General features: G+C 46.4%; 1 protein-coding gene across 1 annotated transcript in view; it reads right to left on the bottom strand.

Annotated features, from left to right (window-relative positions):
* Window positions 1-13,753, bottom strand: part of CDH11 (cadherin 11) — a 188,232-nt gene extending 174,479 nt beyond the window's left edge. The window contains exon 1 of the mRNA XM_003417081.4: window positions 13,576-13,753. The gene's annotated coding sequence lies outside the window, so the exon portion shown is untranslated. The remainder of the gene's footprint in view (window positions 1-13,575) is intronic.
* Window positions 13,754-27,808: the final 14,055 nt, after the last annotated feature.

Raw genomic sequence — 27,808 nt, 5'->3', positions numbered from 1 at the left:
CTGATCTTTTGGCTAGCAGCTATCGTTCTTAGCCACTGTGATACCAGTTTCCCCTCCTATACTAAGTGACACAAATAGTTTGTGCTCAACTACTAACCTGAAGGGTGGCAGTTCAAACCCACCCAGTGGTGCTGTAGAAGGAAGGCCTGGTGATCTGCTTGCATAAGGATTTCAGCCAAGAAAACCCTATGGGGCAGTTCTCCCTGGTAAACATGGCTGTCACGAGTCGAAATTGACTTGACAGCAACAGGTTTGACTTTTCCTTTTGATTTATATTGAGCCGTATACCACCAGGCTTCTGCCCCCAGTCCTGGCACCCCGCTCAGTTCTTCCTCAACCCAAACTAGACTCTTCCGTGTTTCAACAAGGCTCCCTCTGCCGCATGTCACACCCCAAGTTCTGACTATCTCAAGACTGACATTCTATTCAGCCTTCAAGAGGAACGCAAAAGCCGAGTACTTCACTCAGAGTCAAACATGATAAGATCTCTCCTGACAGTCTTGCAAGGACTTGGGGGCAAATGGAGACTTTCGGATTTCTTAGTTGAAAGCAACAGAAACAGGGTCTGGCTGATTGAAACCAAGGAGCAATTTGTTGGAAAGCTACTGGGTAGCCCAGTACTTGCAGGAAGGCCATAGAAACAGGCTTGGAAGCCCAACAGGGACCACAAGAGGCCGGGCAGTCAGAACCAGACCAGATCCTACCATGGCACCAGGTGGTTGCCCCACTGGGAGTAGGTGGCTAAGGCTTACTCCACATCCTGAGGCCCCTGGAAATCAGATGCTCTCCAGGCACTGCCACATCCTCAGAGTAAGATTTCCATGGTCAATGGTTGTGTGTGTGTGTGTGTGTGTGTGTAATATAAAAACCTGTTGCCATTGAGTCAATTCCAACTCCTAGTGACGCTACAGGACAGAGTAGAACTGCCTCATAGAGTTTCCAAGGAGCACCAAGAATCCAAATTTAAAGCACACTGGGACGGTGGCATTGAATTGGTGTTCCAGCTTCCAGGCAAGCTGGGGAAGCAACTTCAGCCCTCTGGAGTATAAGGAAGGCTCCTCTTTCTGTAGAGAATCTTAGGGTGGCTTATTTCCCAAACACAAGAAGGAGATCTGATGTTGCGCAGCCAAATAAAGAAATGAACAAACCATCAAACAATACGACAAACATGCACCACAAGGAATAAGTCATGTGTAGAATGTTGTCTTTCAAGGTGTTGATCCACCCGAATGGAAGAATCCTGTATGGTTTAACAAGGCTCTGCCCTGCTCCTATTCTGGGTATTTTTGTTGCTGTTGTTGTTTTGTTTTTCCCCAACAAGGTGGGTGACTGAGTAAACCAACCCATAACTCGAGGCTAGAAGGGATGGCTCATATTCTGGATAACAGAGTAAGATTTAAATCTAAAAACATTTTGGAAAATCAGATCAATAGACCGACTGACCCTAAGACTATGAAACATAACAGATAATGACAGCAGTAAGTCCATGCCCTGCACTGTAGCTGTAGCATTTTATATGTGTTAGTATTATTTCGTATCGGAGTCACCCTGTAAGGTAGATATTATTGTTAACACTGTGTTGTAGATGGGGAAACGGAGAAAGAGAAAAAGTGGCACACAGGGCCCGTAAGTGGCAGGGCGGAGCTTTGAAGCCACACAGGGGGCCTCTAGAGCCTGTACTAACACCACTGAAGGTGCCCTATTATGTCTTCTGTGCTCAGGGACAGGTGGGGAAACGACTTAACGGCAGCACATAAGGAAAAACAAATAAACAAATAAACTGGAGCAGAAGTCCTCTGGGTGATGTGGCTGGCAATAAAAGCTAATGTAATGTAGCCTTGGGCTGCAATAAAAGAAGTCTATGGAAGGGAGTTGGTATTCGAGAGTCTGGCTGCCTAGATTTCTGCCGTTGGTGCTTCCCCCTGAGGAGGGCTGAAGCAAAAATGGGTGGGGTGTTCCCTCTGGGGTATTGAGACTGGGGAGAAGGCATCCCGGAAGTTATTGAATAACTGCAATGTGGAGGCGGGATTACATCTCTTCTGCACGGTATCAAGCACTTGGATCAAGCAACACAAGCTTTGGGGAGAGAGAGTTTGACTCAACCTATGAGAAGCATTTCAAACAGTGAACGTTTCCATGGCCTCAGTGGTGTGCATAAAGGGGTAATGAGTTCCATGTCACCAGTGTTGCTCAAGCCATCACAAGACATGGTAGCAAGGATTCCAGCACCTGGTGGCGTTGGTCTAAATGTCTGGCCTCTAGGATCTCTACTAGCCATGCAGGAACGGAATTCTCTTATTCCTTCCCCAAACCACTGTCGATTATTAAACTCCATGTGGCTTCTCCTCCCGGTGCCCCTCCACCACCATATTTGGTTATACTTCCAATGAATAACTTTCTGTCTGCAGATGTGAATTTTTTACAGACAGACCTAGTATTTTCCACTCTGCTAATGCTGTCAGCTCTCCAAGGCAAGGTCCTGTGGTTTGGCCATTTCTGTGTGCCCAGCCCAGGGTTTTTCATAGAACAGATGATAAAGGAATGGACAAAAGGAGTTCAAACTGAATCCTCCAGGAAGGCTTGGAAAGAGCAAGATGTCAATACCATCCCTACATTGTTACCTATTGAACCTCAGAATGGAAAGGTGTAGATGACTATAAAGTAAGATAGGGCTGAAGACAGGCTTAAATGGCACACTCTCGCAAAATATTATCAAATAGCGCGAAATGGGCTGAATATGGACTCCCAAATAACAGGGATTCAAGTAAAGCTCTGCACTTAAAAAAACAAAAACCTCAAAATTTAACCGCCCAAGGACATAACAGGGTTTAGTTTAATATATATACTTAGTTTAATGAGATGTTTAAGTAAAAATCGAGCCACAGATATATCTACTAAAAAAAAAACAAAAAGCACTTTGGCTTGAAGATAGTGGAAAGAGATTGGTCAAGAGCCAAGACACTCAGTTCTCATTCCATCTGGCCCCACACTACCATGTGATCTTAGGCAAGCTGTGGTTTCCTTCTGGGTCCCTGGGCCCTCATCTCTAAGCAAAGTGGACTGGCATATCTGATGCCCCAGTTAATGACTTTATACATCTGATACCTGGATGTTCTGTTGTGTAAAACGGAGCCCCTGGTCTTCATTACAGTGGTTCCAAATTGCTGCACAGTTGTCAGACTCTCTCTCCAATAGGGTATTTGACGTAAGACGCCGTAAGTTACATGGGGTAATGACACAATGGAGGGGCAGCAGAAGAGAGTGATCAGGATTGTGAGAGGCCTAGAAAAACCTATTTCATCAAATTAGGTGGTGAACCGAATGGTAGGAACGGCCTGAAGCAGCTGATTAAGCTTTGGTTCAGATGCCTGGGTTTGAATCCCAGCTTTGCCAGTCACCACCTGTGGAACACTGGTCATGTCTGTTTCCTCCCCCTCCATGTGGCAAAGTGGTTAAAGCACTCAGCTGTGAACCAAAAGGTCGGCAGTTCGAACCCACCAACTGCTCCACAGGAGAAAGAGGTGGCAGTCTGCTTCTGTAAAGATTTACAGCCTTGGAAACCCTATGGGGCAGTTCTACTCTGTCTTATAGGGTCACTGTGAATCAGAATCAACTTGACAGCAGTGAGTTTTTCGTCCTTTTGTTTTCCTTTTTTTGGTTTAATGTAATTACAGGACTCCCTGGGTGTTGCAATTGGTTAACATGCTCAGCTGCTATTCTAAAAGTTGGAGGTTCAAGTTTACCCAGAGGTACCTCGGAAGAAAAGTCTGACAGTGTACTTTAGAAAAATCAGCCCTTGAAAACCTTATGGAGCACACTTCTACTCTGTCACACATGGGGTTGTCATGAGTCAGAGTCAGCTCCACAGGCAGCTGGTTTATAAGATGCTGACAGCAATCTTATCAGCTCCTAGGGTTGTTGTGGATAAGTCCCATATTATACAGAATGTTCTTAGCACAGTGCCTGAAAAAAGCTAAGTGCACAATAAATGCTGGGTTATCATCTGGTAGCCGTTTTCAAATATTTGTAGGACTGTCAAGAGAAGGAAAAAGTGATGGTGGGGGTCGGGGAGGAAAGAGGAACCACTGAAAGTTACAAAAGAGGGGCATTTTAGCTCCTCACACAATGTGGCATTTTAATGAACAGAGTTAATGAATACGCCTTGGCATGGGTCCCTGAGAAGTAGTTAGCAGCCTGTCATCAGGACATTTAAGAAGCTGTAGGATTACTGTCAAAGACACAACCTGCTGAGTGGGACACTGGACCAGAACACCTCAGAGGCTCCTTTTGTGGACCAGATTGGGATCTTGTAGGGACACAAGGAGCCCTGGTGATGCAATGGTTAAGCGCTTGGCTGTTAACTGAAAGGTCAGAGTTCAAACCTACCAGCCACTCTGTGGGAGAAAGATGTGGCAGCCTGCTTTCGTAAAGATTACAGCCTTAGAAACCCTATGGGGAAGTTCTACTCTGTCTTATAGGGTCGCTATGAGTTGGGATTGACTTGATGGCAATGGGTTTAGGGGTACAAGGTTGAACAGTCAGCTCAGCTCTTCTGTCCCGGAAGGTAGGGAGGCCCAAGACCACTGTGTTGCAGACAGTGGAAAACTGTGGAGCATGTGAAGTCCAAAAAGGTGTAGAGATCTTCTTCCCAGCCTTGGGAGCTTAGACAAGTGTCTTGAATCATCCCTGAGAATCATTTTCCCACTTGGAAAGTGGAGATGATGACACTGTCCTCACGGTGTAGTTGTAGAGAATGAATGGGTACCTGGTACAGCACTGGAGTCCCTGTGTGGTGCAAATGCATAATGCACTTAGCTGCTGCCTAGAGGTTGGAGGTTCAAGCCCACCCAGATGCACCTCAGAAGAGGTTTGGTTTTTGGAACAGAACTCAGCGTATGATTGTTGTTAGTTGCCCAGACTCATGGCGGCCGACCCCATGTGTGCAGAGTAAAACGGCTCCATAGGGTTTTCGGGAGCAGATTGCCAGGCCTGTCTTCCAAGGCATCTCTGAGTGGATTTGAACCACCAACCTTCAGCCAGTAGTTGAGCGCTTAACTGTTTGTGCCACCCAGGGACTCCGGCACATGGTAGAATCTCAAAAAGTAGGCTCTCTCCTCTTCCCTTACCCAAGCTACTACGGGCAGACATTTCCTTTCGTCGCAGACGCACTCCGGAGGGAGCGGCAGCCTGGGGCAGAAGCAGATGATACGACAGAGCTGCAGATGGGAAGCAGCAGGACAACCTGGAAGGTCCAGGAGCCTTGGAAAGGCCAGCCTGCCAGCGAGGTCGGGTTGGAAAACCATTATGGGCTGTGCAAGGGTCAGGGTTACTGTTATTTTTAACATGATGCCAAATCACTGTGCTTTTGCCTGGGCCTCAGGAAGAACGCAAGAGAAGAGAAAGAGAGGTTTCTTCAATTGTGTCCTCACATGACTTAAAATTGTCACTGCTCTGCCCCCTTAAAATCTCCAAGTACATTTACCTGAAAAAACAAACAGGAAAAGTCTTGAAATAGAGATTTACCAAGAGACTATCATTTAAGCTAGCCTGGAATGGCAATGAGCCCCTTTTGAACGAAAGCAAACCAGTGATGAATATCTCAACATCGAATGCTTAGAGAACATCCCCAGTCAGATATTAAGATTTGAGGGTAACTTACCACAGCCACCCAGATGTAAAACGCACAGAGGGAAAAGAAACACAGATAGGAACGAGGCAGGCATCTTTCAAAGGCAATAATTATCTCTAAAACCTCAACTAGCTCTTGCATATTTTACATGAAAGAGGGATGGAACACTTAAACTTAGGAAATAATTAAAAAATTGGCAGACACTAATAAACAATTCCTCACTAATTGGGAGAGGCCCCAACCCAAAGCAAAGGTTTTAGACAGGATTTTGGCCTAATTCTTCTGAGCAACAACCTGCTACTATTAGTCCATAAAACAACTCCATATCTGTTTCAGAGACGGCAAACGGTCCAAGCATTTATTGAGTGATGAATCAAGGTCCCTGGGTCATACAAAGGGTTTGTGTTCAATTACTAATCTAAAAGTTGGCAGTTCGGACCCACCCGGAGCTACCATGCAAGAAAGACCTGGAGTTCTGCTTCCATTAAGATTCTCACGAAAACCAACAGTTTAGCCTAATTAGTGGAGAATGTCCACCTTGAGCGTTGTGCTCTTTTAAGAATTATCTATATAAAATCAAATTGACAACAGCAACTCGACAGATAGGAAACTGAGGAGGCAGTGAGTTTATGTTAATTGGGGAGGAACAACTTGGAAAATGACAATGGTTGTACAACTTGAAGGATGTAATCAATGTGACTGAATTATACACATAGAAATTGTTGAGATGGCATATATTATGCTGTGTATAGTCTCAACAACAACAAATAAAACAAATTGGCTAAAAAAAAAATTACAACCATGCAAACCCTATGGAACAATTCTACTCTGTAACACATGGGGTCGTCATGTGTTAGAACTGACTTACCAGCAATGGGTTTTTTGATATCATGAACCAAGCAGTGCCCTCATTTAAGCTTTACAGCCATCCCACATCCAACACAAACGTTACGATTACATCCATTTTACAGATAAGACATCTGAATCTGAGAGAGGTTATAGGACTCAGTCTTGGTCACACGCTTTGTAAGCATCGGAGCTGGATTTTAGAAGGAAGTTAGAAGCCTTGCTGGGTAGGGCTGGCTCTAGGGTGAGATGGGTGAGGACCTGGCCTAGAAGGCAAAATTTGAGGAACCAAAAACTTAGTAATCAAGATAAATAAGATCTAATGCAGCATCCTAAAATTCAAAATTAATGGTAAAAAAAATTCATGATGAGCAAAATATCAAAATTTTAAATACAGAATCCAACCTACCCCTCTGCCCTACTTGCCTGACCCTCATTCCAGCCCTGGGACAGCACTGACTCTGAGTTTAAATAACTGATCCAAGCCTCAGGGATGGTGGCAACAGGTGCGAACATTCCGGGATGTGTCTGTGGGTAAGACATTCCCAGAGACCCATGAATGGCTTATATAATAATTTGACCCAATGTGCCTATCCTTGACTTCCTTCGCACTTATTCTTATGAAGAAGGATGAAAGGCACAGACAGCAGGGACTCTAAATTCTCATTGTTTGCTCCCACTGCTGGAGGCAATGAAGGATGAAAAGAGACCTCTACTTCTCTTAAACAAACACCAGGAGGAGTCTACCCACCACTCTGTTTGTCAGGTGATGATCAAAGCAGGGGACAAGCCCGGGGCCAAAGCCATTTTCTTCAAATAGAACCAAATATGGAAAGGTACATCAATTTGAGAAAGTCATACCAGTGCAAAGGACCACATCAGGAGAATGGCTGGCAAATAAAGGGGTGGTGGAGGTAGTCAATAAGGACCCTGGTGCATAGTTGGTTAAATACTTGGCTGCTTACCAAGAGGTCAGCTATTCGAACCCATCAGTTGCCCGTCGGGTGAAGGGTGTGGCAGTCTGCTTCTGTAAAGATTACAGCCTTGGAAACCCCGTGAGGCAGTTCTACCCTGTCCTATAAGGGCGCTGTGAGTCGAAATTGACTTGATAGCAGTGGGTTTCGGTTTGGGAGAAGGAGTTGGAATCAACTCGACCGTAACAAGTTCGGTTTGGTTTAGAGGAAGTGAAAGGAGACCTGGCGGTGCGATAGTTAAGCGCCCCTCTGCTAACTGGAAGGTTGGTAGTTCGAACCCACCAGAGGCTCCACACAAGAAAAGACCTGGCGATCTGTTCCTGTAAAGATTACAGTCTAGAAAGCCCTATGGGGCAGTTTTACTCTACCTTACAGGGTCACTAGGAGTTGGAATCCTACAACAATAATAAATGAGGGAGTCTCCTGGGTGGTGCAATCAGTTAAAGTGCTAGGCTGCTAACTTACAGGTTGGTGGTTTGAGTCTACCCAGAGGCACCTCAGAAGAAAGACCTGGCAATCTATTTCCAAAAAATCAGGCATCCAAAACTCTATGGAGCACAGCTCTACTCTGACACACATGGGGTTGTCATCAGTCGGAACTGACTTGGCAACAGCTGGTTTTTTGGCTTTTTTGTTTTTAGAGAGAATGAAGGTTTCCCTTTACCTGCAGCAACCAGGAAAAACTCAGAATGACGTTTATTCACAACCACTGTTTAAGGATGGCGCTGTGCCAGAAGGTACACAACAGGAGCCTGCCACACTTTTCTGTGGCCTGTAAAGCTGTGTATATATACCCACTTCTGGATCCTGTACCTCTCATGGCCTAAATAAGGATAATAAACAAAAAAACAGGGAGAAAGAGAGACCACTATTTTGCCTGCCATGAGAAAGAGCATCATTCGCCTGTCTTTTTTTCCTCTCCCCCGCCATTTTCTCCTCTCTCTCATAAAGTGAAACCATAACCCATTGCCACTGAGTCAACTCCGACACTTAGCAACCCTACAGGACAACGTGGGACTGCCCCTCTGAGTTTCCAAGGCTGTAAGTCTTTATGGAGGCAGGCTGCCACAGCTTTCGCCTGCAAAGCGACCGGTAGGTTCGAGTCGCTGACCTTCCAATTAGCAGCTAAGCGCTTTAATCACTGAGCCACCAGGGTTCCTCTCTCTCTCTCTCTCACATATTCCTATCCAAATATTTTGGTGTACCAGACTCTCAGCCTGAGTAGAAACCTGGGCAAGAGAGAAGAACAACCCTTTATCTCAATAAGAATCTCAGAACTCTGCAACTGTCTGACAACTAATTAAACCAAATAACAGTGAGATTTTGCCTCCAGTTCCAAGAACGTGTATTATTCACAAGCACTTAAAATTTGAAAGCGGCTTCCTTTTTCTAAGTTAAATACACTGTCCAGTGAGCGAGCATCAGTTTACAAAACACTTTGTCTTATTTTCCACTGAGTTACTTAATACTCTCCTGTAATCTATTTGCATTGATTCCTTCTTTATCAACTGTCTATGCATTCCAACGCAGCTCAGAGTTGCAAGAACAGGAACGGACACCACTGCTGATTCACCAGGGAGGCAACCGTATTCAGTGTGCAAAAAAAAGATACAAATAAGTACCCACTTAAGACAGTAGTTATTTTCTTTAATAGAGCTTTCCTCTTAATTATAATATACTGTTAGTTTTTTTTAATTCTTGTTCTGAACTTCCATAATGACACTATCAAACAGTAACAAATACGAATGTGTGCAGCCTGAACTATGCAATTTAATCATAAGCGGTAATTTCCATATCACCGAGGAGGAAAAAAAAAATCAAATGATTAAACTCCAGCGCGTGAGGACCAATCTTGAATTAAATTTTACTCTCTGCTAAAGTTATGTTTTATGCAGCAATATCAAGAATGGCTTAAAGGTAATTGTAAAACAGTTACTGTTCATTAAAGCTCCATGCTCCAAAGTGTTTACCGAAGATCGAACTGCTATTCTTTTGGACAAATCAGAAATGCGTGGCAGACGTCTTCAAAACCTCTTCACAGTATAGGCAATGATAGCACAGTCGTCTCACTAGTAATTCTCTTATTTATTCATTCCCTTCCCCTTGGAATCTGAAATGATGCTCTTTCTGCCAGAAAAAAAAAAAAAAAAAAGGGCCAGAAAATCCTACCCAGATCACCGGCTTGGTGAGAGCTGACCTTGTTTGTTGTGCAGCCCGGGCTCCCATCCCTGCTTCTCCTCAGACAATCTCAAGTTGCAAGGTTTCCCAACTTTCTTGTAAATTCCGAGGTGGGAAGAAGAGGCTGAAGGTAAGAGGATCCACTGACTTGAAAGATGTTAAATCCTGACAAACTGCTCGAGCGGTAGCCTGAGCCACAGCTAGATTGAATTCGTCTCTCCCGAGAGAGCCAGACAAGGCTGGTGGTAACAAAACGGCTTTTCATGGTGCCCTCAAAAGCAGATGGGCCCCATGCACAAAGCTGGAGAAGGGCGTCATTGCCCTCTAGTGGCCAGAAGTGCAATCTTCCGCGACCGAGCCCATTTCCAGAAATGCACAAGGCTCTCTATGTCAGGATAAAATGATGGCTGAAAGATGCCTAATTACCCTTCTTGAGTGTTTGCTTTCTCCTTCCTGCTCACAGAGGAGGCTGTGGATGGCTATCGCAGTTAATCCTGACGGAGACGCTGATCCCTGCTCCTAGTGGTTCGCAGGTTTGTCCAACTTTGTCCAGTTTTTTTTTTTCTTTTTAACAGACCTGTTGATTTTTTTTTCCCCCAATCGATCAAATCAGTCATTTACACAGATCAACCACCCTTATACACGTCAGGAGTAATAACTTTGTATTGGAAAGGTTGACAACTCACAATACTTAATAAATCTAGAATGAGGTACTTGACAAATTAACTTTTTAATGGAACGATGGCCAGTATCACAAGGGGAAGAATCATCCCCAACTCACTTCAATTCCTTAAATCAACAGAAAAAAAAAGTGTAGGCTTTCGTAGTCATTCTGTAAATTTGATAGGTCAAGAAAGAAGATTTGGTACCTACTTTCAAACCATATAGACCACAGCCGTTTAACTATTATTTAACGATTTGGTATGCCTATGATCAAAAGGAAAAATATTGAAAATAAACTTACATAAAATTCTGTTTCTTGAGCTGCTGCCTACATAAAGGTATTGAAAATGACGAAAGCCTAAAATGGGATTGCAGATCTCTTTAGACGATTCTAAAAATAGATTTGAAAATAACAAATCTAAGTTTATGTGAACCATTGACTTCCTAGGACACAGGCATTCCCAGGCAAGGTTTCCAGGCACACCATGCTCATGGGAGTGCATTTGGGGGTTGTAAATCAGGCCTTCAGGTCAAAGTCACGGCGTGTCCCATATGACTGTCCCCAAACCAGAATCTTTACAAAGCAGCCATGAAATTCTATTTAAAGTGGAAGAAAAACCATGAATTATGAAGACAAGTGCATCAAAGGAGCATGAAAATTGATCTGTATTCCCCCAAATCATGGCATGGCTGTCCAACCCTCCCCCCTCCTCCCATGAATAAACAAACAAACATATACAAAGCCGCCACTACAAAGGGGAAATAGGAGTTCTGGGTCATAAAAAAGAAAAAAAAAAAGAGTCATAACTTTTTTTTTTTAATTCTCAAATTAACAAAAGATTGGATCTTAATTGAAAAGAGAATTTGAGTTCCTAGCAATTTTACTGCCTAGTGTTCTGATAAGAACACTGAACGTAATGAAAGTTCTAAAGTGCTATCAAGATGGTCCACTGCTTCAATTAGAACTATTCTGAAAGCCTTTTTTCTAGTAAGCAATAAACTCAGTTTGAGCAAATCTACATGTCCAGGCCTCAATAGATTAACCTATCTGGGTCCTTTCAAACCATCTCTTCATTCTTTCCTTCCCCAGGCAATGGGAGTGGGGGGTGGTGGTTTGGGCGTATTTCTTTATTTTAAACAATGTAATGAAATGATCAGCTTACGAAGCCTCCGAAATAATAACTAAAATAATGACAATAATTATTATTAATATTAAAGCATGAATGCCAGCCATCTTCATCTATTGATCTGCCATGTTTCAAAAGCACAAATAAAGAGAATTCTCACTCAAGCAAAGTCTCCTGGCATCTCAGATGCCCTTTGCCGGTCTATACTGAAAACTACTCACATTCCTTTGTGTTAGGCAGGATTTCAGTTTTGCAGAGGTTCGAATTCCAGGGCTCACTGGCCAACTCTCAAACTTTTAATCAGAGCTACAATTAAGGGACTTTAGTGAGGGAGCTTCAGGGCCCCACTGGTATGGGCCACAACTCTGTGCCTTTGTTTGGGAACTTTTACCCCTTTGTTCTACTGGAAGAAGCCTAGACTCCCTGCAGCTGGGGTTGGGCAGCGACTACTTCTGTGGTCTGGTGCCTGTACCTTCGTATTTGTAGGGAAAAGGATGCCAGGATTAATTAAATGCAGGTCAGCCCCTTCCCTTCTCTCCCCTCGCATTAGGCTCTAGCGCTAGGAGCCCAGCCTCGCCAATATGGTGATGCGATGCTAGCGGATTCCCGCTCCTGAGAACACATCTGCATCCCCCTCCCCGGGAAATCCAGACACCCCGCAAAACCATCGATGTCTGCTGCAAACCCAAGTGATAAACAAATTGATCTGTATCTGCTCTCCGGATTAATTATCGTGACATCTCTGTGATTCAACCGAAAACTTACTGCCCCGTATTAAGCCAGAATGATAGAGGAAAAGAAAGCAAGATTGCAGAGCCATCAGAACAAGATTTCTTTAGGGGGAAACGGGAGAAAGACTTTAGGGAATCTATGCCCGGATACATCAGGGTTTCAGGAGGAATCGCCCAGTCCTTTGGGACGACCCACCGTCACGCGGAGATGGCAGGATTAAACAATTAAGAGGTGAAAATTCTTCACAGCAGTACGACGGTCCGTGAAATTCCTCCTGCATTACCAGCAAAAGCAACAGGGCTTCGAGCATCTAGAAAACCTTTCACCGGGGAGAGGGAGCGCGCGGAGCCCCCGGCGAAAGCAGGGCCTAGGCAAGAAAGGGACAAGGAGCCCGGACCCGCTAGGCTCCCCCACCCCACTTTCTCTGGGGACTCGGATTCTCTGTGCGACGCTGGCTCTCCTACAGTTCCGCCCGCGTTGCAGGGGAAAGGGGTGCCCACCTTGGCACCCTCCCCAATATGACGGGTTCTCCACGCTTCCCACCTCCCGGCTCGAGTTCAGGGGCAAAGCTCAGGGAGAGAGGCCGTGCGCGCGGGGAGCTGAGCGGCTGGCGCGCTCCGAGAGGAGGCGCAGGCTTCAGGGAGGGGTTGGTCCGCAAAGTTAACGCTGACCCTGGCAGCTTCACTGAGCCTAAGCCGAGTCGAGCCCTAGTCTGAGCCGCTCGCGGACCTACCCCACGGCTGGCGGGAGCTGGAGGCGGTCCCCGGATCTCGGAGACACTCGGGCTGGAAGGCTGGCGCGCGCGCCGCAGTTGGCAGCCCCAGAGCCGCAGTCGGCGGACTCCAACCCACGCTATCAAAGTGCGGGGGATTGCCGCCCAGAGCTCAGGTTCTTCGGTTTCCCGGGACTTCCCCGGAGGTCTCAACCGGAGGACCCAGCCCTGGGGAGCCCTCAGTGGGGCGCGGGAGGAAGAGGTAGAACCCCTGCAGAGCGCGGTCGTGCCGCTGCTTTTGGGAAAAGAGGCAGCGCAGGCGGGCTGGCGGGCACGGCGCCGGGGGCGACTTTCCCCAGAGACATGCCCGCGGGCAGTCGGCGTGTCGGGGCTCAGCTCTGCAGCCCCTTGCCCCACCCAGGTACGAACTCCTCTTCAGCGGCCTTGGCGCAGACCTCAGTCAAGGCCCGAGCGGGCGAGAGGTTAGAGCGCACATCTGGCGCCTCTGCTCCCTGCGCTGCCCGCACCCACAGCTGGCTCCCTTTTCCCTGATTTTTAAACAAATCTTCTCTTACACCCCCCACCCCCTTCAGTTTCGGATGGAGAAGCCTCTCCAGTCAGCAAGCCTCCCTCCCCCGGCATTCCCTTCCAGGGGACCCCCCCCCCCGCAAAACCCCATCCAGGCGAGAGGAAGGGACTGGTGGCGCGGCTCACCTGGGGCCGTTGCGAGTGGGCGCGACACTGGGCCGTCGGTCCTTGGCGCAGGGCGAGCGCAGCGGTGTCAGCCCTGGCCCCAGTCCGGGTCCCATTCACAAGTCGGCGGCGGCTGCGAGCGGCCCCCGCGGCATCTGCTCCTCGGCCTGCGACGCTCCCCTCGGCTGGCGGCGGCCGCGGAATGAGCCGCGGAGCGCGCTAGTGGCAGGAATGAGAAACCGGGGGGAGGTGGCGGGCTGGCGGAGGGGGGGCGGAGGAAGAGGGAGGCCGCCGCCAGGAGGGAAGGCAAGGGCGGGGGTCGGAGGGAGCGGAGGCAGCGAGAGGCGGCAAGCTGGGCCGCGAGGAGGCTGTGGAGGCCGACCCGGTCCACGCTCCTCCCCCGGGGCCCCAGCGGTGCCAACCCCTGGATTCCAGGCCTCCCCTCCCGCCCCGGGTCGCTGAGCTCCGGCTGGCCGGGGGCTCAGACAGAGTCTGGAGCGACTGAAGTTGGCCTCCAGGGACGCACAGCCAATCAGGGAGGGGAGCGGAGGGGCTGGGGAGGGGCTGGAACCCCGTTTTTCCTCCTTCCCCCCAAACCCGCTCCAGCTGGTCAGGCTGGGCCTTGGCCCTGCCGGCCCGGATAGTGGGTTGGGATAAAGGATTGTCCCAGCGGGGGTGGCAATCGAGAATTCGCAAGCGCATCCTATTTCATCTCACCCCACGTTCCGAAAATCCCTCCACGTCGGCGGCGGCTGCCCTACCCCCAACCCCTTGCGAACTCTGCTTGCGACGCGATGGCTAAGCCGGCGTGATGGGGACTTAGAACTTGGGAACAGCTAAGTCTCTGTTCTCTCCTGCTTCCCCCCGCCCCCCGAAAAAAAGCCTAGCGTACGGAGAAGGGCGCAGGGGGCCTCGTCAGGGTCGGCCTCTGCGATTCCCCGGGGGTGCCTTGGTGGCTGCCTCACACAAGTACCGGTGGCCCCCGCGGGCAGCGTCACTTGTTGCCTCCCCAAACCCCCTCACCATAGACCCATCACCAACCCCGGGGTGTGGAGGCCCTTGTACGGAAGGGAGGGTCTGAGGGGCGCAGTGCCTGCATCCTCCTCTGTCCTCCCGGTTACTCTTCCATCGGGGACCCACTGCAGAGAAGGAGCCCCGGGCCCGCTCTGTGCCTTCGTGAGGCCGCTGGGAAACGGCAGGAGGGGACATGGCTTCGAAATTATGCCAGGGGCTGGACGAGGTGCTCGTGGTGTATGTGTTGGGGCGGGGGGCGGGGCAGACCCGCACACATCACGGTCCCAGAGATGGAGAAACAACTGTGACCCGCGTGGGGACCCGGGCTGGGCCAAGTTTCCGGGGAGTGGGAGGAGTAGCGGAAAGAGAAGACACGGAGGGGAGGTGAAGCAGCAAATGGGTTAAGTGTGAAAAGGCCAGGCCGCCAAGAGAAATCAGGACCGGGATGAGAAGGGAGGAGGGTGAGTGCCAGGGCCGGGCTGAAGAAGTGGAAAGAGGGCGCGGAGGGGCAGGAGGGCGCTGGAGCGCAGCATTCGGCACTAGCGTGAGGGGAGGAGAGGGCTGAGGAGTTAACGGAAAAGAGGCCCAGGAAAGAAGAGAAAGCCTGGGACGGGGCGCGAAGGCGGAAGGGGTGCTGAGCGCGGTAGAGGAGAAGGGCGCCCCACCCCGCCCTGCGCCCCTCGCCGCCAGCCCCGGGATATCCTGCGGCCAGCGCTTCCCCTGCTTGTGAGCCGCGCAGGGGAACGTGCGCGGGGGCGGGGGGCGGGGCTACGCCGCCACCCCAAGCCCTGCTGTCGGAGCTTATTTTGGGGACTCCCGGGACCCTGCGGCGCCCCAGCACGAGGACCGGGCGGCCCAGACGCGCCTGCCACCCTCCCTGTGGCCAAGGCTTTACTTCTGCCAGGAGAGGAGGGAGCAAGTTGCGTATGCCCAGTTCCCTGGCTCCTCCACCACCTCCTGCCTCTCCCCACCGCCCCCAACACCGGCCTCCAGTGTGACAGGCCTCTGGGCCCCCGAACCCCCACCCCAGTCACAGCAGTCTGGGACGGGGGACGCTCGGGGTCGCCAACGCCGAGGGTTCCCGGGAGAGCCCAGTGTGCTGCTCGCAGGGCCTGCCTCGTTCTTCTGACTCCGCGGGTTGGTCCTTGGCCCAGCCCTTTCCACACCTTCGCCTTGCTTCCTCTCAAAATCTTTGTCTCTTCATCTGCTACCTCCGTCTGCTGAAAGCTGAAAACTCCCACTTTGGGTGTGTCCCAGGCCACTGCTGAAAGTTCCCACTCTAATGGGGCATAGTGATGGTGATGGGGTACTGGGACCGCTCCATTTCCGCTTGTGATGAAGTTACACAGGAGAGGAGGGAACAGAGTCCGACTGTTGCTCAGACACTCCAGTCACTTGCTCTTGTTTGGCTACACACTGTTGTCTGGATTTTCTCGTCCTTTCCACGTGGACATAAGGGCAACATGAAGCCACCGCCAGTGTAACTACACAGACACAAAGATGCCCAGGATCTGTGATGTTCAGGACATCTCTTGATGCCTGAGAAAAAGTTCCATTCATTCCATCGTGGAGGTAAGCCTGGTAACATATGATCTGGTCTTGAATTTTCTCTTTGCTTTCTGTTCAAAATTTATCGAATGGCAACAAATTTTTTTGGACCATTCGTTTGTAAACGATAGCATTAGGTAATTTAAAAAAAAGAGTTAATTGTTTGGAAGCTTTCTACTGATATTGTACATCCAGCGGGTAGCACCGCTCTATTCCTTTGCACATCCAGCAGTTTTGAGCCTGGAGTTCTACCCAACCAAGAGAACCGAAAACATCTGCCCAAACAAAGACATGTACCTGCTTGTTCGTAACAGCATTATTCATAATAACCCAAATCCAAATGAGTGGATACACAAAACATGGCATATTCATATAATGGAATACTATTCGGCAATGAAAAAGACAGAAGTGTTGATGCGTGTTATAACATAAACCTCAAAGACATTTGGTAAGTGAAAGAAGCCATATACAAAACCACACATCGTATGATTCCATCTCTCGGAAATGTCCAGAAAAGACACAGTTATAGATACAGGAAGCAAATCAGTGGTGGCCTAGGGCTGGGGGTTTGAACAGGAATTGACTACAAATGGGTATGAAGGAACTTTGTAGCGTGGTGGGGATGTTCTAAAATGCATACAGGCGATGGTTGCACGAATCTGTAAATTTACTAAAAATCATTAAATTGCACCAAAAAAAAAAAATTCCTTTTACTTTATTCCCAGGTTTTTTTTTTTTTTTTTAATTCCCAGGGTATCAGGACCTGAAGCTAAGCCCTGGGGGAGAGGGAGGGCGAGATTTTTGCAAGGCAGGTATAAAAAGAGAAAAATGGAGGGGGGGGAAGGGTTCAGGTTGTTATGGAACGATAACCAAGTTCTATTTTGGCAACTGCTTTGGAGAGTCTTGGAAGTGTTAAAGCAAGTTAATTCCCTCCTTTCATTCTTCTAAGTGATTAATTCCTGGGAACTAGAGTTAGGCATTCTAGTTAGTGACATTTTAAACACACCTACACAGAGACACAGTACAAAGTGCACATTTCAGAGGGGATTTTTTTTATGACTATGTTAGGCTCTGTCTTAGAAATCCATATCAAGCACTATGGGTGGGGTACTGTGTGATTACAGTTTAGATTAAAAAAGGAAAAGAAAAAAAGATCCCACTGACAGCTTAAGTTGAAAGATTCAGTTCCACCAGGCAGCCAAAAGTTTGGGTGTTTATCTTAACTTGCCTCACCTTTCCTTCACCTTGTTCTTCTTTCAGAGAAGGAGCCAGGGTTCACAGTTGCTCTGGAGTGGGGATTAAACAGCCCCTTCTACTTCCTGCTGCTTCCAAATCCAGACAAAGATGAGACCCAAAGGGACCCTTTGTTGCCTTTGTCCTTGTAGCACTAGGCTGATAATTTCCTGTAGGTTCCCTCATCAAAGTTACCAGGCTTTCATCCATTTGATGTGCCCTGTCTTAGACTCTGAAGATAACCAGGCCCTGCTGAGTCAGTTCCTTGTTTACACTTAGAAACTCCAGGCTCCCCAGGCCATCTCAAAGCATCCTGCTCCAGAGGCGTCCTTTGGTGAGTGGTGTAAAGGGCAGGCAAGATCCAAGCAGGTAGTGGGTTTCATCACACTGCGGTGACCTCCCAGCATGCCTTCCCCAGGCAAAAGAAAGACATTGGGAACGATGGAACAAGGACACACTTTCAGACTCAGTCACTTCAGGGGAACACTCCCACAGCTGCCTCTGCCAAGAAAAGTGGGGTGACCGCGGGCCTTTAACCTGTGTCTGATTCCTGGTTTGGCACCTACTAGCTGTTATGGATTGAATAGTATTCTCCCAAAGTACGTGTTAGAATTCTAACCCTCCATCTGTGGATGCAATCCATCTGGGAATGGAGTTGTCTTTGTTTGTTAATGAGGCCATAATCAGTGTAGGGTGTGTCTTAGACCTAATCACTCTTAGATATAAAAAGAGAAGAGTAGGCACAGAGACAAGCAAGAGGAGTTGGGGAAAGGTAGATGCCACCTGGAGATCTCCAAGGAACAGTGAGAAGGGCTCTAGAAAAGCTGAGACAAGGATCTTCCCCGAGAATGAACACAGTACCAGCGTGCCTTCCCCTAGAGCTCATCACCTGAATTCAGACTTCTAGCCTCCTTGTTTTTGTTCTTGTCGTTAGGTGCCATCAAATTGGTTCTCACTCATAGCAACTCCAAGGACAACAGAATGAAATACTGCCAGGCCCTGCACCATCCTTACAATCCTTGTTAGGTGAGCCCATTGTTGGAGCCACTGTGTCAGTCCGTCTCATTGAAGGTCATCCTCTTTTCCACTGACCCTTTACCTTACCAACCATGATGTCCTTCTCCAGGGACTAGTCCCTCCTGATAACATTCCCAAAGTACATGAGACAAAGTCGTGCCATCTTCACTTCCAGGGAGCACTCTGGCTGTACTTCTCCCAAGACAGATTTGTTCATTCTTCTGGCAGTCCATGGTATATTCAGTATTCTTCACCAACACCATAATTCAAAGGCATCAGTTCTTCTTCGGTCTCTTTATTCTTTCGCATGCATGTGAGGTGAAGGAATAGACGGCCAGGTTCTTCCTTCCTAGTCTGGCTTAGTCTGGAAGCTCCGCTGAAAACTGTGGACCATGGGTGACCCTGCTGGTATTTGAAATACCGGTGACATAGCTTCCAGCATCACAGCAACATACAAGCCACCACAGTACGACGAACTGACACATGCGTGCTGGTCTAGCCTCCTAACTGTAAGGAAATAAATTTCTGTTATAGCTGCACTAGACAAAGACTTGATCTCCGTGAGTTTCCAATTCTGTAGAGTGGAGGTTATGACCTGTGCCTAGATTGTTGCAAGGATTAAATGTGTCCACGTACCTACAGCAAAAAGCACTGAGCTTGGAACATAGGCTCAATGAATGAAAGTTATTAATTACTATTAGTAATTATTAGGTCTGATTATTAACACATCTTAAAAGACCTGAGCAAGAGACAAGTCATGTTATAATTATGAATTATGATAATTATGAAGATTAATCTTAAATAGGATTAGTAATAAAACTTCTGGCTAAGAATGGTATGACAATTCACAATTTCCTGACACTGTAAGACGTGTTCAAGGTCACATGGAATGAGATGTGCCAGTCTCAGAGGCAGAGGCCCTAGGTTATTTTCAAGATTAGCTGCAAGTTCAATGAGTCACCTCAGGTAAGTCATCCCCTTGCTCTGAGCCTAAGCTCCTTAGCTGCAAAGGGAGAGCTCACCTAAGATGAGCTCTGGGAAGGATCCTTCCAGAGCTGAAATTCTAGAATTTTTAAGTACTGCTTTCTTCATTAAAAGGGCCCTGGGTAGTGCAAGGAGGCCTGGTGGCCTGGTGGTTAAGTGCTACAGCTGCTAACCAGAAGGTTAGCAGTTCAAATCCACCATCTGCTCCTTGGAAGCCCTATGGGGTAGTTCTGCTGTGTCCTATACGGTCACTATGGGTTGGAATTGACTCAACAGTAGGGGGTTTGGTTTTGATTTGGGGTGGTGCAAAGTGTTTGTGCTCATCTACTAGTGGAAAGGTTGGTGGTTCAGACCCACTCAGTGGCACCAGAGAAGACCTCGGATCTGCGTAAATATTAAGTTCCTGATTGGCACAAGCTGTTAAGAACTCAACTACTGACCAAAAGTTTGGCAGTTCAAATTCTCAAAAGAAAAGCCTGGTGATCTACTTCCAAAAGGTCACAGCCATTGAAAATCCTATGGAGCGCAGTTCTGTTATGTACCACATGGGGTCGCTACGAGTTGTTTTTTCATCAAAAAGAAAGCATCACAGAGGCGCAATTCCCCTTTCTGCCACTAGGAGTAACCAAACAATTCTCTCAGGCTAAGATTTGACTCTGAGATTACCTGTCTATGAAATACATCCTCTTCACCTCTCTCAGTGGCATTTCTTTGTCTTTCCCCATCACCTAGACTCTGAACTACCGAAGGGCAGGGGTGCTACTCTTCTGGTTTATGTCTGCATCCCTGGCATCTGGTGCAGTGCCTGACACATCAACCATAAACCCATCCACTGCCGTCAAGTCGATTCCAACTCACGGCAAACCTATAGGACAGAGTAGAACTGCCCTGTAGGGTTTCCAGGGAGCGCCTGGCAGATTCGAACTGCTGACCTTTTGGTTAGCAGCTGTAGCACTTAACCACTACGCCACCAGGGTTTCCACATCAGCCATAGAGATCCAATAAATATTTTTGAGTAAATGGAATCCAAGATAAGTCAAAGATCACCATGATAACACTATGCTATGAATGACCCTAGCACTGAAAACAGTAGCTTTAAAGCATTGTTTATTCTCACAGATTGGTGAGTTGGCAGGGGTTGCTTGGTCTAGACTGGGTCAGGCTGAAGCAACTCAGCTCAGCTCTCCGTATTTCTTACCCATCTCCTATGACTAGCCTGGCATGTTCTCATGGTGACGACAGTGACACAGAAGTCGAGCAGAAACATATATGGCTCCTTGAGGCCTAGGCTCCAAACTAGAAGCTGTGACTTCTACCTCGTTCTGTTGGCCAGAGCATGCTCCATGAGGTGGAGAAATACAGTCTGCCTTTTTAGTGGGAGAAACTTCAGAGCTGCATGGCAGAAGGTGAAGATACAGGGAAGGGTGAATTGTTGAGGACATCAGTGAATTCTCCAGCCGGCAGAAGCAGGTTTCAATCAAGCCTCCATTCTGGGCCAGCTTGGGTTTTCAGGTCCCATGGGTTACATCCTATAATCGTGGATAGAATATTTTAGAACATTAGTGGGGCAGAGAATTAGGCATTGATTTCAGCCTCATGCCAAGTTATTGTAAATATGCCCTTTCTCTATATTGAGAGTCAACTTCAAAAGGCAGAAAAGTAGAAATAATAAAGTAATAAAGATCATTCAGTCTTTTTTAAAAATATTTCAGAAGCTTTTATATATGTGACTAATAACCCTTAAAACATTGCTGCAAACTCTGTATTAGTATGCCAGTTTTAAGGTAAGAGACTCAAGACAACAAGAAAATTATACACACTGCCTAATATTGTATAGCTGGTAAGTAGTGGAGCTGGGATTCCAATGTATGTGTGTTTGACTCATGAATTCTCCCGCTATCCTGCTTTTCAGTGGAGAAGAGCACGCCACACAATCCAGTCTTGATATAGTTTAGGGTGAGCAGGGGAGAGAAGAGCGAGCTTTCCTCCCCACCCAAGGCAGAGGAGCACACATCAGAGCCCCAGGCCACAGACAGATTAACCGCTTAAAATTGTGCACGACAGATTAGTAAATAAACACAAGTAAGCCCGTGCATAACTTGCTTACTGGTTAATCTGCCCTGCTTTAGGCACAGTGCCTGGCACACATCCGTGGAAGGGTGGAAGATGAAAGGAAGAAAGGGAGAAAAAGAGGGAGGGGTCCTAGCAGGACTGCAAGAAAGAAGATATAAGCCTATTGCTCTGTTTGGAAACCAACCTGGTGGCCAGAACTTTGTGTATTCCAAGGGCCATGAGATGAAGACACATTGAAGAAAAAGTGACACTTTGCCAAGGTTTCCGAGACTTGCTTTCCCTAAAAGCCACTTGTCCAACAGTGGGTTGAGGGGGGGCAGTGATCGAGGTCCAGCACATGGGGGCCCAATCACTGAGACCACCTGCTCAAAGGGAAACAACGATCCTCTCAGCCTTAATTCTGGAGGCTTTGCCCAGCTTCTCAGAGTTTCCTCCCTGTTCAAGGTGCACAATGGGGTATTACTGGGGGAAGGGATAGCTATCTACCGGCCAAAAGCCCCAGGGGCCCACTTACATGTTCTTAGTTGCAAGCACTCTGGTGTATCACTTCTAATCCCTCCTTCCCTTTTAAGCCAGCCTTGCTTTTTAAAAGACTCATATTCACATTAGTGTCTCCAGGCTCCAAGTTCCTCCAGGAAAGGGAACGGGGAAGATGGTTTATCCATCAGTAGATTCCTGGTGCACAGCTCAGGTTCCGGCAAATAGGTGTTCAATTTTGTTTTGTTTTCAAATGATGAATATATCCCTCTGGAATTAAAAAAGAAAACCTAATTGTTAAAATGAGTATCGACTTCAGAAAACACATGTATACACACAGTTATTTGGGTTATATTACTGACTGGTAACTTTAGAAAATTACTTTGCTAAGCCCCAGTTTTCTCACCTATCAAATGAGGGTAATTAGAGTAGTTGCTTTATAGGGTAGTCAACACCAAGTGGGCTAATATTTGTAAAGGCCGTGACACAGCATCTGCCAGGTAAGAAGCACTCAGTATGTGTTAACCTTTATTCCTGGTGCAGTGTCTTGAGAAGAAGGAGGTTTTAACTCTGTAATACAGGTAGCCCCCAACTTACGACATATTCAAGTTACGAGGAACCATATTTACGACCTTCCATTTTGTTGCTGTCTTTTTGTGCATCTTATCTTTAGTAATATGTACTACGTACAGTGCTGCAGCACGTAATTTGCCGATGTCATCATATCCTTAAGTTTATATGTAATGTTTCCAACCCCCAAAGACAAAGATCAGATTTATAAAAACACTGATATTAAAAATAATAATAATGAAAAATTATTAAAAAAAAAAAAAAGAGGCATTTGACTTACACCAGTGCAGATGGAGTCATGGGAACGGAACCCTGTTGTAAGTTGGGGACTGCTATCAGTACAAACATATTAGGAAAGGGGAGTAACGACCAACCTGCACAGAAACTTTATTATTTCTTAGGTACTTAGTAATACATTATAATCATGTAAATTTTTCATTCCACCAAAATATTATATATTCTATACAATATTTCTTATCCCATCTCAAACGTCACCCACCCCATCAGCTAAGCTTCATTCACTTGTTCTTATACATTTCCTCAGCTCCTTCATTGCTCTTGCTGTATCCCTTTTACTCGCTGAGGACGTGGACACTATTACTCATTCCCTGTTCCCTACTGGTGCTAAAAGCGATTGCCTTGCACATACCTCCTCTCTGTAGCCTAGAAGGGGCAACAGGAGCTGGCAGTCTGATTCCGTAAAGATTTACAGCCTTGGAAATTCTGTGGGGCAGTTCTACTCTGTTCTGTAGAGTAACTATGAGTCGGAATTGACTCAACGGCAACGGGTTTGGTTTTTGCTATATATGTCTGTGTGTGTGTATATATATGTATATATATATATATTATATATTGTTCAGACAGAACAAGGGGATATTGAGTGGTTTAAAGTCAGGAAAGTTGTGCGTCAGGGGTGTATCCTTTTACCATACCTATCCAATCTGTATGCTGAGGAAATAATCCGAGAAGCTGGGCTATGTGAAGAAAAACGGGACATCAGGATTGGAGGAAGACTCATAAACAACCTGTGTTATGCAGATGACACAACCTTGCTTGCTGAACGTGAAGAGGACTTGAAGCATTTACTAATGAAGGTCAAAGACCACAGTCTTCAGTATGGATTACATCTCAACATCAAGAAAACAAAAACCCTCACAGCTGCACCAATAAGCAACATCACGTTAAGTGGAGAAGAGATTGAAGTTGGCAAGGATTTCATTTTACTTGGATCCACAATCAACAGCCATGGAAGCAGCAGTCAAGAAATCAAAAGACTCATTGTATTGGGCAAATCTGCTGCAAAGGACCTCTTTAAAGTGTTGAAAAGCAAAGATGTCACCTTGAAGACTAAGGCGCGCCTGACCCAGCCCATGGTATTTTCAATCACATCATATGCACGTGAAAGCTGGACAATGAATAAGGAAGACCAAAGAATTGACGCCTTTGAATTGTGGTGTTGTCGAAGAATATTGAATATACCATGGAGTGCCAAAAGAACAAACAAATCTGTCTTAGAAGAAGTATAACCAGAATGCTCCTTAGAAGCAAGGATGGTGAGACTGCGTCTTACATACTTTGGACATGTTGTCAGGAGGGATCATTCCCTGGAGAAGGACATTATGTTTGGTAAAGTACAGGGTCAGTGGAAGAGAAGAAGACCCTGGATGAGATGGATTGACCCAGTGGTTGCAATAATGGGCTCAAGCATAACGACAATTGTAAGCATGACAAAGGACTGAGCAGTATTTCATTCTGTGGGTTGCTGAGTCGGAACCGACTAGACGGCACCTAACAACAACATATACATACATGTATGTATGGAGCCCTGATGGCACCGTGGTTACAAGCTACAGTAGCTAACCAAAAGGTCAGCTGGTAACGAAAAAGCTGACACTTTGCATCCACCAGCCGCTCCTTGGAAACCCTATGGGGTGATTCTAATCTGTCCTGTAGTAGTGGCACAGTAGTTAAGAGCTACAGTTCCTAACCAAAAGGTTGGCTGCTAATCTAAAGGTCTGCAGTTCAAATCCACCAGCCATTCTTTGAAACCCTAAGGGGCAGTTCTACTCAGTCCTATTGGGTCACTGAGTCAGAATAGACCGAATGGCAATGGGTGTATATGTATATATGTGTGTGTGTGTGTATATACAGACACACACATGCACACACGCACACTCATGGACATACACATATGTATATGTATGTATGAGTGTGTATATACATATATAGAGACAGACAGAGAGAGAGCCCCAAAGATGCAACGTTTAAGCACTCAGCTGCTAACCGAAAGGTCAACAGTTAGAACCCACCAGCTGCTCTGCAGGAGAAAAGACCTGGTGATCTGCTCCCATAAAGATTACAGCCTAGGAAACCCCATGGGGCAATTCTCACCTGTCGTATAGGGTCACTATGAGTCAGAATCAACTGACAGCATGCAACAACAACAGTACAACAGTGTACATATATAGTTTGTGTATGTGTGTATATACTTGAAATTGTATTGCCTATTTTTGTTTACTTATTTGCTGGCCATCTCGCCCCACTAGGATACAAACTTCAGGAGGGCAAAGTGTATAATCCCTGTTGTTCACTTCTGAATCTTGGGCTAACCCAGTGACAGGCATATTGTAGGCAGTCAGTAAATACTTGCAGAATGAATACATGAGTGGTAAATGGTTGATAAATGCTAGCGGAATGAATGAAACCCAGAACCAAGAGTAGATGGATCATCCAAGAAAGCCTTGAATCTAAACGTGGTGCAAGCGTCCCTTGTTGACAAAGTGAATTTAATGATGCCAGTTAGTCACATTACAAAAATGATTCTTCTCTTTACCAAAGGTTTCATCCCGAAGGTAGTTTGGATAGCTACCTCCTTCACTGTTTTAAAAATATAACCCAGTTTACAAAATGGTGGTATGTGGACAGATCTTCCAGAACGTGTGAATTTCCTGAACTGAAGTATACTGGTATGTGTAATGGCAGTTGTGCTTCTGATTGCTAGTTCTAGATTGTTTACTGTATGGACTAAGAGATTGGCTTATTAAAACACATCACAGAAGGCTATTTCAATGTTCGTATGTGCATACATTTACATCCTTTTTTAAACTTGTGAATAGTCACATTTAAATGTGTTTGCACTCCAGGAGAACCATTGGAAATATATTCAAGATTGGTACAGGCTTGCTTTGCAAATTGTCTACAATTTGGCCAACAGGGTTTAAGAGAGCGCCGTGTTCTGATTTCTATGACGGTTAACTATCAGTACTGGGAAGGGGAAGGCAGAAATCATTCTTGCCCAAGCTAAAAACTTTTTTTTTTTTAATTTTCTTGTTGAATGTCCCCAGTTTAAGTTAGCCTAACTTGCCCAGCATGGGTTGTGAATATTTCAGTCTTTTTTTTTAGTCATTTGTGTAACTGTTACAGGTGACCAGGTGAGAGAGGGTGCTGACTTGGGCTAAGGCAGTGGCAGCAAAGAAGTGGACAGGTAGGTCCTTGCTGTGTTTTGGAGATAGAAGTAGGATATTGTGTTGAATTGTTTGGAGCAGGTTAGGGACAGAAAGATGCCAAGGATGATCCTTATATGAGTGACTCAAACAATAGGGTACATATAGATGATTATTATTGACTTGGGGAAGTCTGGGAGAAAGATCAAGTGAGTATGGGAGAATTGGAAGGTGAGGATCTACTCAAACGTGTTGTTTTATGAAATTATTTTGGACTTGGCTTCTGTGTTGCACACTAGGGTATATACCTTCCCGCACCCAGAGATGCCCTCCTGAGTCAGGAAGACAGTGTCACCTCACATTTAATAAGTTAGAGATAGAAATCACTGTGACCTGCAAGGCGGGAGACCTGGATTCTGGACCTTCATTTTGGGCAAGTGCTTCCCTCTCTCTGAGCAATAATTTCTTCTTGTCTAAAATGAGGAGGTATGCCCAAAGGACTTCTGTGTTCCAGTATCCCTCTAAAAGCCCATGATTACTGATTATGATCACTTCGGGCACAGTTTTTCAAAACTATATCCAAAGGATACATTTATATTGATTCCGTGTCAGTTGGAGTCCTGTCCCGAGGCACAGGTAGGCACAGGTGATGTAGGCTGTGGTAATGGCCAGAAGACACACAGAGACATTCCATTTGTCCAAGGCTCGGTGCTGAGGTCAGCTAGGTCCCATAATGTTGCCACTCAGAGCCATTTGTCAGTGATTTGTTGCTGCTCATGGCATCGAAGAATTTTCAACTGACCTCTGCCCTACCTAAAAGGTCTGTAGCATCACTCATCCTATATCCTGTTTCTCTACTCCTATCAAGGGAAGGAGCAGAGTGCTGTGACACATAGCTGAGGCTTGGAAACTGAGCTACCCAAGTTTAAATCCTTTGTGTCCCTTATTTGCTGTGGGAAAAACACTTACCTCTGCAAGCCTCATTTTCCATGTCTGTAAAATGGCATAATATCTATACCTACTTCAGAGAATTGCTGTGAGTTAAAAAGGTGATTCACCACTCATCTATCAATTTGTCCTACTGTGGTGGCTTGCATGTTTCTATGACGCTGGAAGCTATACTGCCAGTATTTCAGATACTAGCAGAGTCACCCACAATAGACAGGTTTCAGTGGAGCTTCCAACAACAACCCATTGCTGTCGATTCGATTCCAACTCATGGCGACCCTAACTCATGGCGACCCTATAGGACAGAGTAGAACTGCCCCACAGGGTTTCCAAGGAGTGTCTGATGGATTTGAACTACTGACCTTTTGGTTAACAGCCATAGCTCTTAGCCACTATGCCACCAGGGTTTCCAGACCAAGACAAACTAGGGAGACCTGGTGATCTATTTCTGAAGATTAGCCAATAAAAACCCTATGGATCATAACAGAATATTGTCTGATATAGTACTGGAAGATGAGTCCCCTAGCTTGGAAGCCACTCAAAATACACAGCGGCCTCAACTATGGACTTGAGTATGCCAACAATCATGAAGATGGTGCAGGACTAGGCAGTGTTTCCTTCTGTTGTCCATGGAGTCTTCATGAGTCAGAGTCAACAGCAACTAACAACTAACAACAAAAAAAGGTGATAAGCCACAGGGCCTGGAATATAGTAAATACTCAGTGAATGTTTGCCCGCCTGCCCCCACCCTACTCTTCCTCCTCTTCCTTTTCTGTCTGTGCAGAAAATCTCCTCAAATTGGCAAAACAACTCCTGAAACTAGTAGGCATGTATAGCAAGGTTTGAGAATACAAGGTTAATATGGAAAAGTCAGGTGCATTCCATATATATCAACAATGAACAACTGGAATTAGAAATTTAGAAATAAAAAAAATAACATTTACAAT

The sequence above is a fragment of the Loxodonta africana genome, chromosome 21 (genome assembly GCF_030014295.1).
Source record: "Loxodonta africana isolate mLoxAfr1 chromosome 21, mLoxAfr1.hap2, whole genome shotgun sequence".
Taxonomy (NCBI): domain Eukaryota; kingdom Metazoa; phylum Chordata; class Mammalia; order Proboscidea; family Elephantidae; genus Loxodonta; species Loxodonta africana.
Note: the sequence above shows the minus strand (reverse complement) of the source record. Positions and strands in the feature narration are given on the sequence as shown.